Source organism: Tamandua tetradactyla, chromosome 18, assembly GCF_023851605.1.
Source record: "Tamandua tetradactyla isolate mTamTet1 chromosome 18, mTamTet1.pri, whole genome shotgun sequence".
In the NCBI taxonomy this organism is placed as follows: domain Eukaryota; kingdom Metazoa; phylum Chordata; class Mammalia; order Pilosa; family Myrmecophagidae; genus Tamandua; species Tamandua tetradactyla.
The window spans coordinates 896,069-913,383 of NC_135344.1; the positions used below are offsets into that span (position 1 = coordinate 896,069).

Sequence of the window (17,315 nt, forward strand, 5' to 3'; positions counted from 1 at the left end):
AAAAGTCTTTCCTAAATAATCAGTGTAGGGTGGGCAATGGTGGCTCAGTGACAGTGTTCTTACCTGCCAGGCAGGAGACCTGGGTTCGATTCCTGGAACCTGACCATGACAAAAAATAAAATAAAATAAAACAATCAGTGTCAAAAGCAAAAAGTCTATGTTTTATCAGAATAATTTCTTGTAATTTATGTTAACTTTATCATATTCTTGTCTGTGTAAAAAAATAAATCATCTCACTGTTCAAGAAAGTTAATTTTTTTCTCAGCTTTAATTACTAACTTTTTGTACATTATGTTAACTTTGTCATGTCCTTGGCTGTATAAAAAATAATAAATCATCTCACTGTTTAAAAAGGTTAAGTCTTTTCCTCAGCTTTAATTAAAATAAAAAATGAATATTATTTCAAACCTAACAACTTTTTACATTTGCTTTCTCAAAGTCAAACTCTAAAAAAAATCATTTTATTTCAAATAATTGCAGAACACTTGTTCTTTAACGTTATTTAAAAAATTGCTAAAAATAAAGTTCATTTAATGTGTTTTAGGTTGCATAACATAATTAAAGAATGTTATAAAAATTAAAATATTTTCTAACCCTTTGTAAATAATTAATATAAATATGCTTATTAGAAAATATGCAGGTTCAAAAGCTTCCTAAATTTATTATCCAATTTATTTCTATGTGTGGTCTAAAGAAATAAAAACTATAAGTAAAATAAATATAAAAATAATATCCATAAAATAAATTTTATTTATTATAATCATTGCTAACTTCAAGCCATAAATAGGTACACAGAATAATAAACAGTTAGGGGATGTAAATTTTGTATGTTAAAATCATTGTTAATTATAAACCCTAAATAATTACAAAAAGTTGTAAAAAAAAGTGGTTTATAAAAGTAAATTCTGTCTGTCATAGTCAGACAGGTCTGTTTATTATATATTTTTCAAAAAGGAAAGCTTTTGTGTTAAGCTAAATATTCATACAAACTAAAGTCAATTTTTCTCTGATAATATGAATATCATGAATTAACATGAATTATTAGTATGCTCTTAAGTGTAAAATATTTTAAAAAGCAATTATTCTTAATTATCCAAATACTGTGTCTAAAATATTTTACAACAGAATAATATCCTTGTTAGTGTTTATGTTGGCATTATCTTTTATTTCAGAAGACAAGTCTTCTCACTGTTAGGGAAAAGCTGTTACAAATAACTTGTTCTTTCACCTTCTATAAGTGCTAAATTAGCTTAACCTATTACACAGCAAGTGTTGAAAAATATTATAGTGGTTAAAGAAATTTTCTATCATGTTGCTGGTTAAATTTGTATAAGTAAAACATTCATATATTTAAAGATTGTATACATTCCTGAAATTTTAACAATACTTTCATTGTTGATGTTATATCCTAATACTAATCTGTATAATGTAAGCAATGGTTTGGTGGTGTTAGTCATGGTTTTAGTTATTCTAAAAAAGCTAAAGATCATAGAAACAGCCAAATAGTCAGTTGTACCACTTTGCTCTAATACTTCTCTAAAATTATATATGCCCAACTTTAAAGAAAAGATTGAACAAATATAGATACATTGTATTTTTATCTGTTAATATAACTCTTGTAAATGTATAAAAGTGAAACAGAACAAAATAGCTATGGTTTCATAATATAAAACAGCTGTCTAATGTTTTTATTTTAAAAGAGGCTTTACCTAAGCTCAGATTGTAAGCTTTAACTGTTGTCATTAAATTTTGAGGTGCTTTGCTCTTGGTATAAAACCCAGTAGTTTGCTGAAACTTTAAATGTCTGCACCCAAAACTCAGATTTGATTCACCAGCTCTAAAAGTTAACATGGGTTCACAAAGCAATGGTTTAAGAAAAAAAGCTGAGAAAGATCAAACTCCAATTAAACATGTCATGAAACTGATCTGTTTAAAACTAAAGTAAATCAATATACAAGGTAAAGAATAATATTATCTGTATGTTAAAGCTTTAACTTTTGTGTAAAATTTTAAAAATGTTTATTTTATCCAAAATTTGCACTATCTTATTTAGCTGGTTTATTCAAACAACCTGTGCTGGTTTGAAAGGAAGTATGCCCCCTAAGAGAAAAGCCATGTTTTAATATGGATCCCATTTCTTAAAGGTAGAATAGTCTCTATTCAATGCTGTGTATTTGGGACTGTGATGGGATCATCTCCCTGGTTGATGAGATTTAGTTAAGAACGGTTGTTAAACTGGATTAGGGGATGACATGTCTCCACCCATCTGAGTGGGTCTTGATTAGTTTCTGAAGTCCTATAAAAGAGGAAACATTTTGGAGACTCGGAGAGAGCAGAGAATGCTGCAACACTACAAAGCAGAGAGTCCACCAGCCAGCGACCTTTGGAGATGAAGAAGGGAAATGCCTCCCGGGGAGCTTCATGAAATAGGAAGCCAGGAGAGAAAGCTAGCAGATGATGCTGTATTTGCCATGTGCCCTTCCAGCTGAGAGAGGAGCCCTGACCGTGTTCACCATGTGCCTTTCCAGATGAGAGAGAAACCCTGAACTTCATCGGCCTTCTTGAACCAAGGTATCTTTCCCCGGATGCCTTTGATTGGACATTTCTATAGACTTGTTTTAATTGGGACATTTTCTCGGCCTTAGATCTGTAAACTAGCAACTCATTAAATTTCCCTTTTTAAAAAGCCATTCTGTTTCTGGTATATTGCATTCCAGCAGCTAGCAAACTAGAACACAACCTAATTCAGCTTTAATAATTAAAATAAGAAACAAAGTCTTAATGTTATATACAAGTTAATATTATGCCAATGATGCATTTCAGAGTATTTTGGGCAAAAATATAAAAAGTGTTTGCAAAATCCCTTGAGAAACTGGGAAAGTTAAAAGTATAAAGCTTCCCCACCTAGAGAATTCCTAACATTTTTCTTAAGCAAGAGAGGCCCCCAATTTAAGAAACCAAGGCTTCAGCTTTGGGGCTTGCCCTTAGGAAACTTATTTTTTGTAATAGTAAACTCAGCCTACTTAGAATTAGTGCCTAAGAGCCATCTCCAGAAAATCTCTGCTGTTGCTCAAATGTGGTCTCTCTCTAAGCCAAACTCTGAGCTTCTCCCCAATGTGAGACATAATTTCCAGGGCTGTAAGCCTGGCACTGTCAGCATGAAATAACTACTGGCCCTGGCATCATGGAACAAAACTAACCCTGGCACTGTAAGCCAGGAATAAACCTGGCCCTAACATGGATGAACTAACCAAAAGGGATAAAAGAAATAGAGTTTCAATGGCTAAGAAATTTCAAATCAAGTTGATAGATCAATCTGGAGGTTACTCTTATGCAAGCTTCAGCCAAATATTGCAAACTGACACAATATGGCAAACCCCAACCAACAGTGTTCCTAAAAACCCTAAAATATCTAGTGCTCTATACAATTTTACTTATTAAGCTTATGTTTCAGAAACTTGAAACCTCCAAATTGTTCCAATGCCAAAGAATCCCTAAAACCCAAAGAAACTAAATTCTCCAAAAATAACAACTAGTTTAATTTTTGCCCTAACCCCCTGCCTCTTACAATGTCTGTCTAGATTTATTCACAGGTCAATAGCAGCCATGACCAACCAGCAGAATTCTGAAAACCTACTTCTGTTATGGCTCCTGTCATAGCAAAAACATCATTATCAATTCATTCCAACAGAGGATGCCCAAAAAAGCCTACTATGCTCTGATCAGCTCAAAGCAATCCCTCCCCAACTATGCTCTTTTGTCCACAGGAAGTAGTCAATGAAAGAACACAATACCCCTACTTCTTCAAAATTGCTTTGAGCTAAACTAAGTCCCTAACTCAAACCCTATACCAGCTTTATTCAATTTTATTAAAATAAAAAGGCTGGAATGTTGGATTTCAGACTAAGCAATAGGAATTTTTGATGCAGAGTGCCCTCGACCCCTTCTTCAGCATCCTTGTCAGGTCCAAAGACCTTGATATGAACCAATTGCCATACTAACTAGTATTGTATCCTCCAGACAGCAGTGCTGACAATGTCCTACCTTGCCAGCATCTCACCTGCCTGATACATGCACTGACATATCGATGGAGAATACCTCAGCAATCTATCATACCTTAATTCAACAAGCCCCACCCAGTCAAGGGACAGCACACCACCTAGTGGGCAGCCTCTCCTCCTGGTGTCACTTTCCCTTTGAAACACAGCTCCAGAACATCCACCAGGAGCCATATTCTTTTTCTTCCTGCTGGCTCCCCAGGTGGGAGCCAATTTCAGGCTCCTATCTCCTTTCCTCTTTTCACTCTCCCGCTTGCTTCCTCCATATTTTATTCCTTCAATAAATCTATTGATCTTTGACTCATTGTATTGTGTGGAAACCTTAATGACCCTGTGCCTAACAGCATAGATATGCCTTCATACCAGACATTTCCCTGTCTTCCAAAAAAAATCAATATCTCTTTTCCAATCCCTTCACCTATTGACATTTAGTTTTCACTAATGCCTTTGTTACATTCAGTGGAAGCATATTACAGTGTTACTGTGGAATGAAGACCTTTGCTTATATTGACTGTACTTTTCCTCATATACCATCTATTTTCCACATCCTACAATACAGACATTCATTTGTTCTTCCTCATGCAAAAACATTTTTTAATTTGTACACTTAATCACTATCATTGTACACTCTAGGCATTCTTAAATTATACCATCTCAGTCTTTATCCCCTATCTTTCCTTCTGGCTTCATATGTGCCCCCAATCCTTCTCCCTCTATTATACTCACATACAATTTCATTCAATATACTTATATTATTGTGCTACAATCAAGTAGTAATGTGCTATCCATTTCTGAATTTTTACACTCAGTTCTGTTGCACAATCCGTATTCTTCTAGCACCAATTGCCCAATCTCTACCCTGTTTTTATCACCTGATAGCCTATGTTCATAACTTCAATTTTCCAAGTTCACTCATTAATATTAATTCATATTAGTGAGGCCATACAGTATTTGTACTTTTATTCTGGCTAGTTTCACTCAGCATAATGTCTCAAGGTCCGTTCACATTGTTACATGCTTCATGAATTTATTCTGTCTTACAGCTGTGTAATGTTTCAATGTATGTATATATCACAGTTTGTTTAGCCACCCATCCATTGATGGACATTTGGGCTGTTTCTATCTCTTGGCAATCATAAATAATGCTGCTATAAACATTAGTGTGCAAACATCCCTTATATCCCTGCCCCAATGTCCTCTATATAGTTAGATACCTAGCAATGGTATTGCTGGATAATATGGTAGCATGGTCAGGTTCATGTGTCAGTTTGGCCAGGTTGTGGTTCCTGGTTTTCTTGTTGGGCAGGTGCTCACTTGTCTGTTGCTATGAAGACATTTCATTGTCATAAGTCATGATCATTTGGTCTGTATCCACAGCTGTATCCACAGCAAACAGGAGTGTCTTCTGCAATAATTGATGCTTAGTCTAATTCTGGAAGGCTTTTAAGTAGGATTCAGAAGAGACAATCACTCTTCCTGCTTCAGCCAGACAGCTTCTCATGAGAGTTCATGGAGATCTTCATTTGAGCTGCTGGATCATAGCCTGCCCTACAGATCTTGGATCCTTACACCCCCACAGTTGCCCAGCCAACCTCTCCTGAGAATTAGTTGAGGACTTTCATTGGAGCTGCCAGCTTGCAGCCTGCCTTCCAGACCTTGGAATTTATGTCCCCATGGTTATGTGAGACTCTTTTATATATTTTATTTTTACAGATATTCCTGCTGAATCTCTTTTTCTAGAGAATGCTAGCTAATACATATGGTAATTCTAGGCTTAGTTTCTTGAGGAACCACCAAACTGCCTTCCAGAGTGGTTGTAACATTTCACATTCCCACCAGCAGTGGATAAGTGTGCATCTTTCTCCACATCCTCTCCAGCATTTATTTTCTTTTTTTTTTTATAATGGTCATTCTACTGGGTGTCAGATGATATCTCATTGTGGTTTTGATTTGTATTTCCCTAATAGCCAGTGAAGTTGAGTATCTTTTCATGTGCCTTTTAGCCATTTTCTCTTCTGAGCAGTGTGTGTTCATGTCTTTTTCCTATTTTTTAAATTGAATCCCACTTAATTTATGCCCTTGCCTCTTGTGTCCAATCATGTAAAATACAATTGCATAATGACTCACTAGCTTTCCACCTATAATACTACCCAGTATGATGTTGATACTTCAACATCAATATAATCTCTCATGGTATTATGGAGTTTCTGCTCAGGAGATTGTAAATTCTGAGGGTCCCCTACCATTAGGTCACTACTTGCTGTTTTAATTCTTATAGAACTGGACATCTTTGCTGGGATGACTTCCATTCCTCTACTTCCAATACTTCCCCTTTTCCTCCTCTTCATCCCTAGATGAAGAATCTATGTGATCCCAAACTTTTGTGTTCTACCCCAGATTAGTTAGTGTGATGGTTAGGTTCTGGTGTCAACCTTTCCAAGAGATTATCCCCAGTTGTCTTATCAGGAAAACACTGGCCTGACCATTGCTGCAAAGATATTTTATGGCTGTTTAATAGACCACAAGGCTAGTGTATTAAATATCAGTCAGTTGATAGCATCTGTCACTGATTACATCTGCAATCAACTAAAGCATGTCTCCCTCAATGAGATAATCCAATCAGTTGAAGACTTTTGAGCAAGAAGAGAAATTTTTATTGTTTCTTCAGGCAGTGTGATCCTTTGGAGTTCATCCAAACTCTTCATCAGAGCTGCCAGATTCACAGCCTGCCCTATGGATGTTGGACTCCTCCATTGCCATAGTTATGGAAGACACTCTTATAAATCTCATATTTACAGATAATTTCTGCTGGTTCTGTTTCTCTAGAAACAGAATAATAAAATTAGTATTCTCCAGACCTGGACTTGTGGTGATTTTCAATGATGAGCATGAAAATATCTACATATTAAAGTTTCTAGTTGCTCATCCACAAGATGTGACCTCTCAGTTAAGACATCTTTCATGTCTGCTTGACAGAGCCATGTGTCCTTTTCTAACTTTAATTCCTTCTCTTTATGGTAGGCTGTGATTGTTGCCATATGTTCTGCCTCTGTGACCATATATATCACTCCTAAAAGGGAACAGGCTATGGCTCTCACAACTTATCATTCTCTTTTTCTTTTTCTAAGATTTAGCTGTCCTGCTGTCTGTTGCATAACAAGTAACTACCCCACTGGAGTTTGTAGGGCATCCCCATATTCTGGACAATGCAGGCCAATCTCAGATTTCCCCTTGTCATGTTTCATTTTGCTAGACCCATAACTACTGCTTCCTGTAGTATCTCTGCCTCCTTGCTGGCTTGTCAGTTCTTCAGGCCCAGAATAGGTTTATGCAATGCATGGGCTGGTGCTGCTGTGAGACTAAAAACATGCCAGGCACAGAAGTAGACATTGATTTTTTATTAGGAGTTATGATCAGGAAAGATTCTCCTGTGATAGCCTTTCCAGAGGGATCATGCATCACAAGGGACAGGATTGCAATGGGCACTATCTAAATGATTTTAGAACAAAGAAGTTCCACATACTATGAGTACATTAGGACTCTAGTATGATCATTAAAGGGATTTAAGACCTTATACTTTACTAAGATAAATAGTTAAGACTAAAATACAGTCAATGCCATTTTAAATCAATGATTACATTCTTTTCCCTCCAGGGAGGTTGTTTACTATCTTGATGTTTGTCCTGATTAAGCAGCTGTAACATGCCCAGGGTCTTATTCCTGTTTAGGAGGGTGCCCAGGTCCTGGGCTGCCATACTTGGCTTTCCGAATAAATTTGATACTTGGCTTTTCCATTGCTGCAACGTAGATTGTTGAAATTTTGCTTGGATTCAATTGAATCTGCAAATTATTTTGGGTAGAATTGTTATCTTAATGATATTTAGTCTTCCAATCCATGAATATGGAATGCCCTTCATTTATTTAGGTCCTCTTTCATTTCTTCCTGCAATGTTTTTATCCATTCTGCCAATCTGTGTCTTTTGATTGGGCATTTTAATCCACTAACATTCAATGTCATTACTGTAAATGCAGTACTTTTTTTGTTTCTTTTTTTCCTTCCTTGAAGCTTCATTTTCTGTATAGTTGATATTTTGTGATGTATCCAGCTTATTCTTTAACATATCTGTTTCTGCATTATTGAAAATGCACTTTTTTTGTGGTTACACTAGGGTATCTATTGCACAACCTACATATAAATCCTACTAATTTGAAAAGATTTTGACTGTGTACATATTCTTTGAATCTTTATTTTTTCTCACTGCTCCAAGTTACTCTTGTCTTTTCCTTATAGTCTGTGCAACTCACTTTATTAATTCATATACAGTGGGAATTTTTCTGACCAACTCTCTCTGTTCCCATTTATTTGTATTATAAATTCTTCATCATTTTTCAGGAACAGTTATTTTCAGATAGTGAATTTTTGGTAGTCAGATGTTCTCTCATTATCTTAAATGTATCATGCCATTGCTTTCTCACTTACATGGTTTCTAATGAGAAACTGATACTTAATCTTATTGAGCATCGCTTTTATGTGATGAACTTTTTTCCCTGTTTCAAATTGCTCTCTTTATCTTTGGCATCTGAATTTCTGATTAGTATATGTATGGAAGTAGGTCTATTAGAATGTATTCTTTTGGAGTACATTGTGATTCTTGAACATGTATATTTATGTCTTTTATAAGTGTTTGGAAATTTTCAGCCTTTATTTCCTCAAATATTTTTTCTGCCCCTTTTCCCTCTGAGACATACATGACTTGAAAGTTGTGCACTTCCTGCTGGCATTCAAATCCCTGAGACACTACTCAATTTTTTCTATTCTTTTCCTTCTGTGTTCTTCTGACTGTATGCTATCAATTGCCTTGTTTTCTAGTTCACTGATTCTTTCTTCTGTCTTTTCAAATCTGCTATTGTATGCCTTCAGTATATTTTAAATCTCTACTGTTGTGCTTTACTTCCCATAATTTTGGTTATATTTGTTTGTATACTTACAATTTCTTCTTTATGCTCATACACTGTCATTTCAATATCCTTTAATTCTTTATTTAAATTTTATTTCCTCTTCTGGGGTTGACTTAAGAGATTTGTTTGAACATTTGTGAATGATTGTTTCAAGTTCTGTGTTTCCTCTGAATTTTTAATTTGTCTCCTTGACTGAGCCATATCTTTGGGTTTCTTAGTATGGCTTTGTGCCAGTTTCAAGTTATTATGTACTCAGAAGCAGCTATGCCCTTTAACTCTTATTCAATATTGCTGGGTGGAATCTTTTGTATTGTTTACATGGAGATGTGACTAACCCAACTGTAGTTGGTAACTTTTTATTAGATTGCCTCCATGGAGATATCTCCACTCATTCAAGCTGGGGTTGCTTAATGGAGCCCTTTAAAAGGGAATCATTTTGGAAAAAACTTTAGAGTCAACAGAGACCGTGCAGCCATAGAACTTTGGAGATGCAGAAGAAAGGTGCCCCTGGGAAAGCCTTATGAAATATTGAGAGAAAGCTAGGAGATATTGCCATGTGCCATCCCAGCTGACAGAGATGTCCAGATCCTAAAGACCCCAGCAGACAACAACCACATAATTTTCCAGTTGGCAGAACTGTTCCAAGTGTCATCAGTATTTTTGAGTGATGTTAAGTTCTTTTTGGTGCCTTAATTTGGACATTTTAAAGGCCTTAAAACTGTAAACCTGCAACTTAATACGTTTAATTTTTAAAAGCCATTCCATTTCTGGTATATTGCATTCTGGGAGCTTTTACAAACCAAAACAGCTTGTAACCTTTTCTTACTGATATTTAGGTATCTTATTATTTTCATGCACTAATCCTGAAGATCAGCTTATCCCTATTTTCCTGGGTTTTATTGTTGATTGTCTTTGTATTAATGTACTTCTTTGATGCTAGATCCAACTTATTCTGGATATTTAAAATAACCTGTGCTTAACTGATAAGATTTTTCTCAGTACTTCTTCATCTGATTCTTGCCCAGGCTATGTGCTACAATATTTTAGTGTGTGTTTTGTGCAATTTTATCACCTCCAGGGGAGGGCTTCCTTCCTCCTCTGTTACTTCCCTGGAGATCTTGAACTATTCTGTTTGTATTTTTTTACACAGAATTTTCTCCTAGCTCCTATTTTTTCTTTAAATTCTCCCCCTCACTTGGTGACCCATTTTCCTTATACATTTCAGTTCTGGGACTTTCTTTTAATGTCTCTTTCTCTATGAGGATATTTTTTTGGCTTCTGGCTTGTTCTTCATTTGAATATGTCATGCCAGGGAGCATAATATGACCAATACAGAAGTTTGGGTCACTCAAGAAAAGACTGTTTTGTATTTAGAGTTTCACACCAACAGTAACTGTCTTGAATGCAGTACTTGGCTTCCATTTTGCTGTAGTTTCTCTCTTCCACTTACTCAGTGGCCTTTTTTGTATGCCCTTTTCCTCAGTGGCTAGTGTTCCTCCAGATGTCTCTACAGAATTGTTTCCTTGTACCTAGGTATGCAAGAGTTATAACTCACTTCTGTGAGTTCCTCTAAAGTCTGTGTCCCTCCTCAGTGGAACCTGGGTTGCTGCCTCCTGAGAACATCAAGCTGTGTAGGACCAAGTATGGGGGAAGACTGGTCAGTTCAGCATGGAATTTTCATGCCTGATATTTTTCTCTTTTTTCAATTCAGCATTTTGTGGCATCCATCTCCAGTTTCCATTGTCCTATAAAGTTCTAAGCAAATTGAACTTATTGTTATAGTTACTGAATATTTGGGGAAGTTTTTCAGGATACGTCTTGCATCATCATGTTGATGATGTCATCTCCGCTTTGATTAACTTTTGATGAATAAACGTTCATAATATTGATGAGGTCCAGCTTTTCTATTTTTATTTTATTGCTCATGCTTTTAGTGCCATATGTAAGAATCCATTACCAAATCCAAAATCGCAAAGATATTTCTCTGTGTTTTCTTTTAAAATTTTAGTGGCTTTAGATTGCATATTTAGGTCATTGAACCATTTATAGTTAATTTTTGTAAATGGTGATAGTTAGGGTTCCCAATTAGTTCTTGGCATGTGGTATTCAGTTGTCACTGTACTGGTTGTGGAAAGCACTATTTTCCCCCATTTTAATCTATGGCACCCTTGTGGAAGATCAATTGAACACTGAAGTAAAGTCTTTTTTCTGGAATCTAAGTCACATTCTATTGGTATAGTCCCCAATGTCAGTATCAAACTGTTTAATTACAATAGTTTTGTAGTAAAAATAACAATCATGAATGTTTATCCTCCCAATCAAGGAATCCCAAAGAACATGAGAAAAGATTGACAAAATTGAAGGAAGAGATAGACATTTCAAAAATGATAGTAGGAGAACTTCAATACACCACTCCTATAGATAGAACAATGAGAGAGAGGTTGAGCAAGTAAATGAAGGGCTTAAACAATTTCATAAATGAATTAGACCTTAAACATATGTAAGTTTTTATCTTCCAAAACAGCAGGATATACATTTTTCTCTAGTGCTCATGGAACATCTTCAAGATAGATAATTTGCTGGGGCACAAAACAGATCTTTGTGAATTAAAAACATTGAAATTACTCAAATAGCTTTCTCTGATCACAATGAAATGAAAATGGAAATCAGTAACCACCAAAGAAGAAGAATGTTCACAAATATATGGAGATTAAATAACACACTCTTAAACATCCAGTGGGTCAAAGAAGAAATTGCTAGAGAAATCGGTAACTATCTGGAAACAAATAAACATGAGAATTCAATGTATCAGAATTTATAGGATTTTGTCAATGGCTGTGCTGAGAAGGAAATTTATTGCCCTAAATGCCTATATAAGAAAAGAAGAAGGAACAAAATTAAATGACTTAACTGCTCACCTGGAGGAACTTGAGAAAGAATAGTAAACTAACCCCAAGCAAATAGAAGAAGAGAAACAATAAAGATTAAAGTAGAATCAAATGAATGAGAAAACAAAAGAACAATAGAAAGGACCAATAAAAGCAAAAGTTGGTTCTTTGAGAAGACCAGCAAAATCAATGGACCACTAGCTATGGTGACAAAGAAAAAGAAGAGAGGATGCAAATAAACAAAATCAGGAACAAGAGGGTCGTCATTACCACAAACCCTGTAGGAACAAAAAATCTATAAGAGGATACCATGAAAAACTATATGCAAACAAACTAGACAATGTAGATGAAATGGAAAAATTCCTGGAAACATGCAAACAAGCTACACTGAAAGTAGAAGAAATAGAAGATCACAGCACACCAATCACAAGTAAAGAGATTCAATCAGTCATCAAAAATCTTCCTACAAAGAAAAGCCCGTGGCCAGATGGCTTCAAAGGGGAACTGTACCAAATATTTCAAAAAGAACTAACATCAATCCTTCTCCAAATTTCCAAATAATTGAGAAAAACTGAATGGTACCCAACTTATTTTATGAAGCTGACATCACTTTAATACCAAAACTGAGTAAAGATGCTACAAGAAAGGAAAACTACAGACCAATCTCTCTAATAAGCATAGCTGCTAAAAATTTCCCCAATATACTATCAAATCAAAATAAAAAACACATTAAAAGAATTATACTCCATGACCAAGTGGGGTCTATACTAGGAATGCAAGGATGTTTCAACCCCAGAAAATCAGTTAATATAATACAGCTCATTAACAAATTTAATGGGAAAAATCAAATGATCACCTCAATTGATGTTGCAAAAGCATTCAACAAAATTCAGCATACTTTTTTGAAAAAAAAACACTTCAAAATGTAGGAATTAAAGGTAACTTCTTCAAAATGATAAAGGACATATGACAAAAATATAGCCAGCATCACAGTCAATGATGAGACACTGAAAGCTTTACCCCTAAGATCAAGAATGAGACATGGATGACCTCTTTCTTGACTATCATTCAACATTGTCCTAAAAGTTCTATCTAGAGCAATCAGGCAGGGAAATAAATCAATGAGATCTAAATTGGAAAGCAGGAAGTGAAACTTCATTATTTGCAAATGACATGATACTGTACTAGGAAAATCCTGTGAAATCTACAACAAAGTTATTTGAGCTAATGAATAAATTCATCAAGGTGGCAGGATATAAAATTAATGTGCAAAATTCACTAAAGCTTCCATACACAAGCAGTGACCCAATGGGAATATCAATTAAGGAAAAAATTCCACTCAAAATAACAAGTAAAAGAATCAGGTACCTAGGAGTGAACTTAAATAGGGGCATAAAAGACTTTGCACAGAAAACTACATAACGTTGTTAACAGAAATCAAACAAGACGTAAACATGTGGAAAGACATTCCCTGTTCATGGATAAGAAGATTTAATATATTCAAGTTGTCAATTCTACTCAAATTGATCTACAGATTCAATGCAGTACCAATTCCAACAGTCTAATTTGAAGATTTGGAAAAGCTAGTTAGCAAATTCACATGGAAGGGAAAGGGACCCCAAATAGCTAAAAGCACCCTTAAAAAAGAGTGAAGTGTGAGGATTAAATTTCCTGATTTTAAAACTTGTTATAAAGCTACTGTAGTCAAAACAGCATGTTATTGGCACAAAGATATAAGTATTGACAAATAGAATGGAATCAAGAGTGTAGACATAGACCATGATAACTGTGGTCAATCAATCTTCAACAAGGCCCCCACATCCACTGATATGGGACAAAATGGTTTTCAATAAATGCACATGGCAGAAGTGGATATCAATAGCCTAAAGAATGAAAGAGGATCCTTACCTTAAACTCTATAGAAAAATTAACTCAAGTTGGATCAAACACTTAAATTTAAGAACCAGTACCATAAAGGTTCTTGAAAAAAATGTAGGGAAACATCTTCAAGAACTAGTAATGGGAGGTGGCTTCCTAAAGTTTACACCCAAAGAACAAGCAACAAAAGAAAAAATAGATAAAGGGGAATTCCTCCAAATCACATGCTTTTCTGCCTCAAAAGACTTTGTCAAAAAGGTGGAGGTAACCAATTTAATAGGAGAAAAGTTTGGGAATCACATATCAGATAAAGATTTGATGTCCCATGTACCTAAAGAAATCATACAACTCAATAACAAAAGAAAACTGAATCAAATTATAGAGTGGGCTAATGACATAAATAGGCATTTTTCTCATGAGAAAATACAGATGGCTAAAAAGCACATGAAGAGATGCTCATTTGCATTAGATATCAGGGAAATGCAGATTAAGACTACAATGAGATAAACCTCAAAACTACAAGAATGGTTACTACTAAACAGGAAACTACAAATGTTGGAGAAGATGTGGAGAAATTTTGGCATTTATGCACTACTGGTGAGAATGTATAATTGTACAGCTGCTATGGAAGGCAGTTAGGTTGGCAGTTCCTTAGAAAGAGAAATATCAAGTTGCCCTATGACCTGGAATACAACTACTGAATATATACCCTGAAGAACTGAAAGCAGTGACACAAACAGACATTTTCACAGAAATATTTATAGCAACATTATTAACAATCACCTAAAGATGGAAACAATCCAAGTTGCCAGTCAACAGATAAATGAATTAACACAATATGGAATATACATATGATGCAATATTATGCAGCACTAATTTGAAATGACATACTGAAACACATGATAAGATGGATGAGCCTTGAGGACATAATGCTGAGTGAAATAAGCCAGACAGAAAACATAAATACTGCATGACTCCACATTTATGACCATGGTAAAGGTAACATCAGAGGTTTATAATACAGAATATAGGGGACATAGAGATACATGGAAGATACAAAGATGGGTGAATGGTTAGCTAATGAAGTTGAACTTAAGTGTAAGTAATAGATAGAAGTGAAGGTGATTCACTAGTGGGTCTAAGAGAAAGTAATATTACCATATTGAAGATGAACATGATTGAAAGGGGTGTATAGACCCATTGTGTACCACCAATTAACACTAAAAATATAAACAGGTTCTTTATGAAGAACTCAAGAGTTATGAATCTTATACAAAGAGTGGATAAGTTTGTGGTATGGAGGAAAAACTGCTATTGCATGTTATGGGCTATGTGTAACAGGAAATCTTCAACAGTACCACAGCACCAGGAGTAAGCAGTGGGAGAGGGAAAAAGAGTTAAGGGGAGATTTAGATTTCTATTTGGTGGAGGTATGTTTATTGGTTATCTTTCTCTTGGGAACAATGAAATCACCTAAAATTTATATTGATGGACTATTTACTTTGGACACTATACGTGATGTGTAATAAATGGAGGTGGCTGAAGGATGCTCTGACTTAGAAGTAAACTGGTGAACAATGATATAAACTCATGATCAAATACTGTGCTGCTACAAAAAATAATGACGCTGTAAGGAAGGCAAGATTGTGAATGAACCTGTGGGACATTTGGTGAGGCAATATAAACCAGTAACAAAAGAGCAATTATTGTATGGTCACATTTAGAAAATAATTATCAGAAAACTGGGCCCTGGATTGTAAGCTCTTATAGCAGTCACATTTAATCCAGAATGGTAATTGTTATTTCTGGGTTTTTGTGAGGCTGTTTTATATCTCCATAACCTAGTATTCAGAGATAAGAATTAAGCCAAACCAAAAGGGTTAATGTATTTCAGAATACAGGGTTAAGAACAACATTTGTCTATATTTTAGAACCTCATTTACTCTTTGAGATTACAGGAAGATAGTTTTATTTTGTCCAGAAACTAAATTTTCTATAGCACTTAATCTAGCTCAACCTATATGGATAGATCATTTAGAGAATCCAAGCACAGGGAGCCCAGAATAAGAATGAGGGCCTTTAATCCCTGTATAGCTTGATGTAATGCCTGGATACATCCCAGAGTATATTAAGCAGATAATCAAAAAGTATTGTCAAAATCCCTTGAGGAGTGGGATAAAAATTATGAAAATATTAAATTTTACCATCAGGGAAGCCTCCATACTCTGTCAAATATTAGGTACACCTAAATCATAATCTAAACCATTGATCTGGAGGCTTGGTCTTTTATTATTATTATTCAACATAAAGCATACAAACACAAACATTCTTACCATATGATCATTCCATTCTTGATATATAATCAATAATTTACAATATCACCACATAATTGTATATTCATCATCATGATCACTTCTTAGAACATTTGCATCAATTCAGAAAAAGAGATAAAAAGAAAACAGAAAAAAATTTATGCTTACCATACCCCTTACCCCTCCTTTTCATTTGTCACTAGCATTTCAATCTACTAAATTTATTTTAACATTTGCTTATTATTTATTCATTTTTAATCCATATGTTTTACTCATCTGTCCATAAGATAGATAAAAGGAGCATCAGACACAAGGTTTTCACAATCACACAGTCACATGGTGAAAGCTATGTCATTATACAATCATCTTCAAGAAACATGGGTACTGGAACCCAGCTCTACATTTTCAGGCAGTTCCCTCCAACCTCTCCATTACACCTTAACTAAAAAGGTGATCTCTATATAATGCATCAGAATAACCTCTCAACTGTGTTTGGAATCTCTCAGCCATTGAAACTATTTTGTCTCACTTTGCTCTTCCTCCTTTTGGTCAAGAAAGTTTTCTCAATTCCTTGATGCTGAGTCCCAGCTCATTCTAGGATTTCTGTCCCATGTTGCTAGGGGGATCCACACCCCTGGGTGTCATGTCCCACATAGAGAGGGGGAGGAAAGTGAGTTTGCTTGTCATATTGGCTGAGAGAGAGAGGCAACATCTGAGCAACAAAAGAGGTCCTCTGAGGGTGACTCTTAGGCCTAATTTTAAGTAGGCTTAGCCTATCCCTTGCAGGGTAAAGTTTCACATGAACAAACTCCCAGATTGAGGGCTCCTTCTATTGCTTTGGTTGTTCCCACTGCTTGTGAGAATATCAAGAATTCTCTACTTGGAGAAGGTGAGTTTTCCCCCTTTCTCACTATTGCCTCAACGGAGTTTTGAGGCTTGCTCTTTTAACATTTATGTAGTGGAGAGGCTTAGACTATCTATAGGTATGCCTAATAGTTACTTCTAGAAGACCTCTTTTGTTGTGGCCTCTCTCTCTCTAATCCCAATTCTGCAAGTGAAATCATTGCCAATCCCTTTACATGGAACATGATGCCCAGGTGTGAATGTCTCCCTGGTGGTGTGGGAGATGTCCTCAGTCTACTCCTGAGGTCACTGAGTTAAGCATTGCTACATACATTAACTTGTCAAACCCCAAACAAAACCATCCCAACCAATCCCAA

The 17,315-nt window shown here is 35.4% G+C and overlaps 2 long non-coding RNA genes across 12 annotated transcripts in view; one reads left to right on the top strand and one right to left on the bottom strand.

Moving 5' to 3' along the window:
• The window catches only part of LOC143661903 (uncharacterized), a 115,427-nt gene that overhangs the window by 45,215 nt on the left and 52,897 nt on the right, over window positions 1-17,315 (top strand). The window lies entirely within an intron of this gene.
• Window positions 1-17,315, bottom strand: part of LOC143661904 (uncharacterized) — a 125,908-nt gene that overhangs the window by 10,155 nt on the left and 98,438 nt on the right. Inside the window, exon 6 of the long non-coding RNA XR_013164946.1 lies at window positions 64-99. This is a non-coding gene — a long non-coding RNA (uncharacterized LOC143661904). The remainder of the gene's footprint in view (window positions 1-63; window positions 100-17,315) is intronic.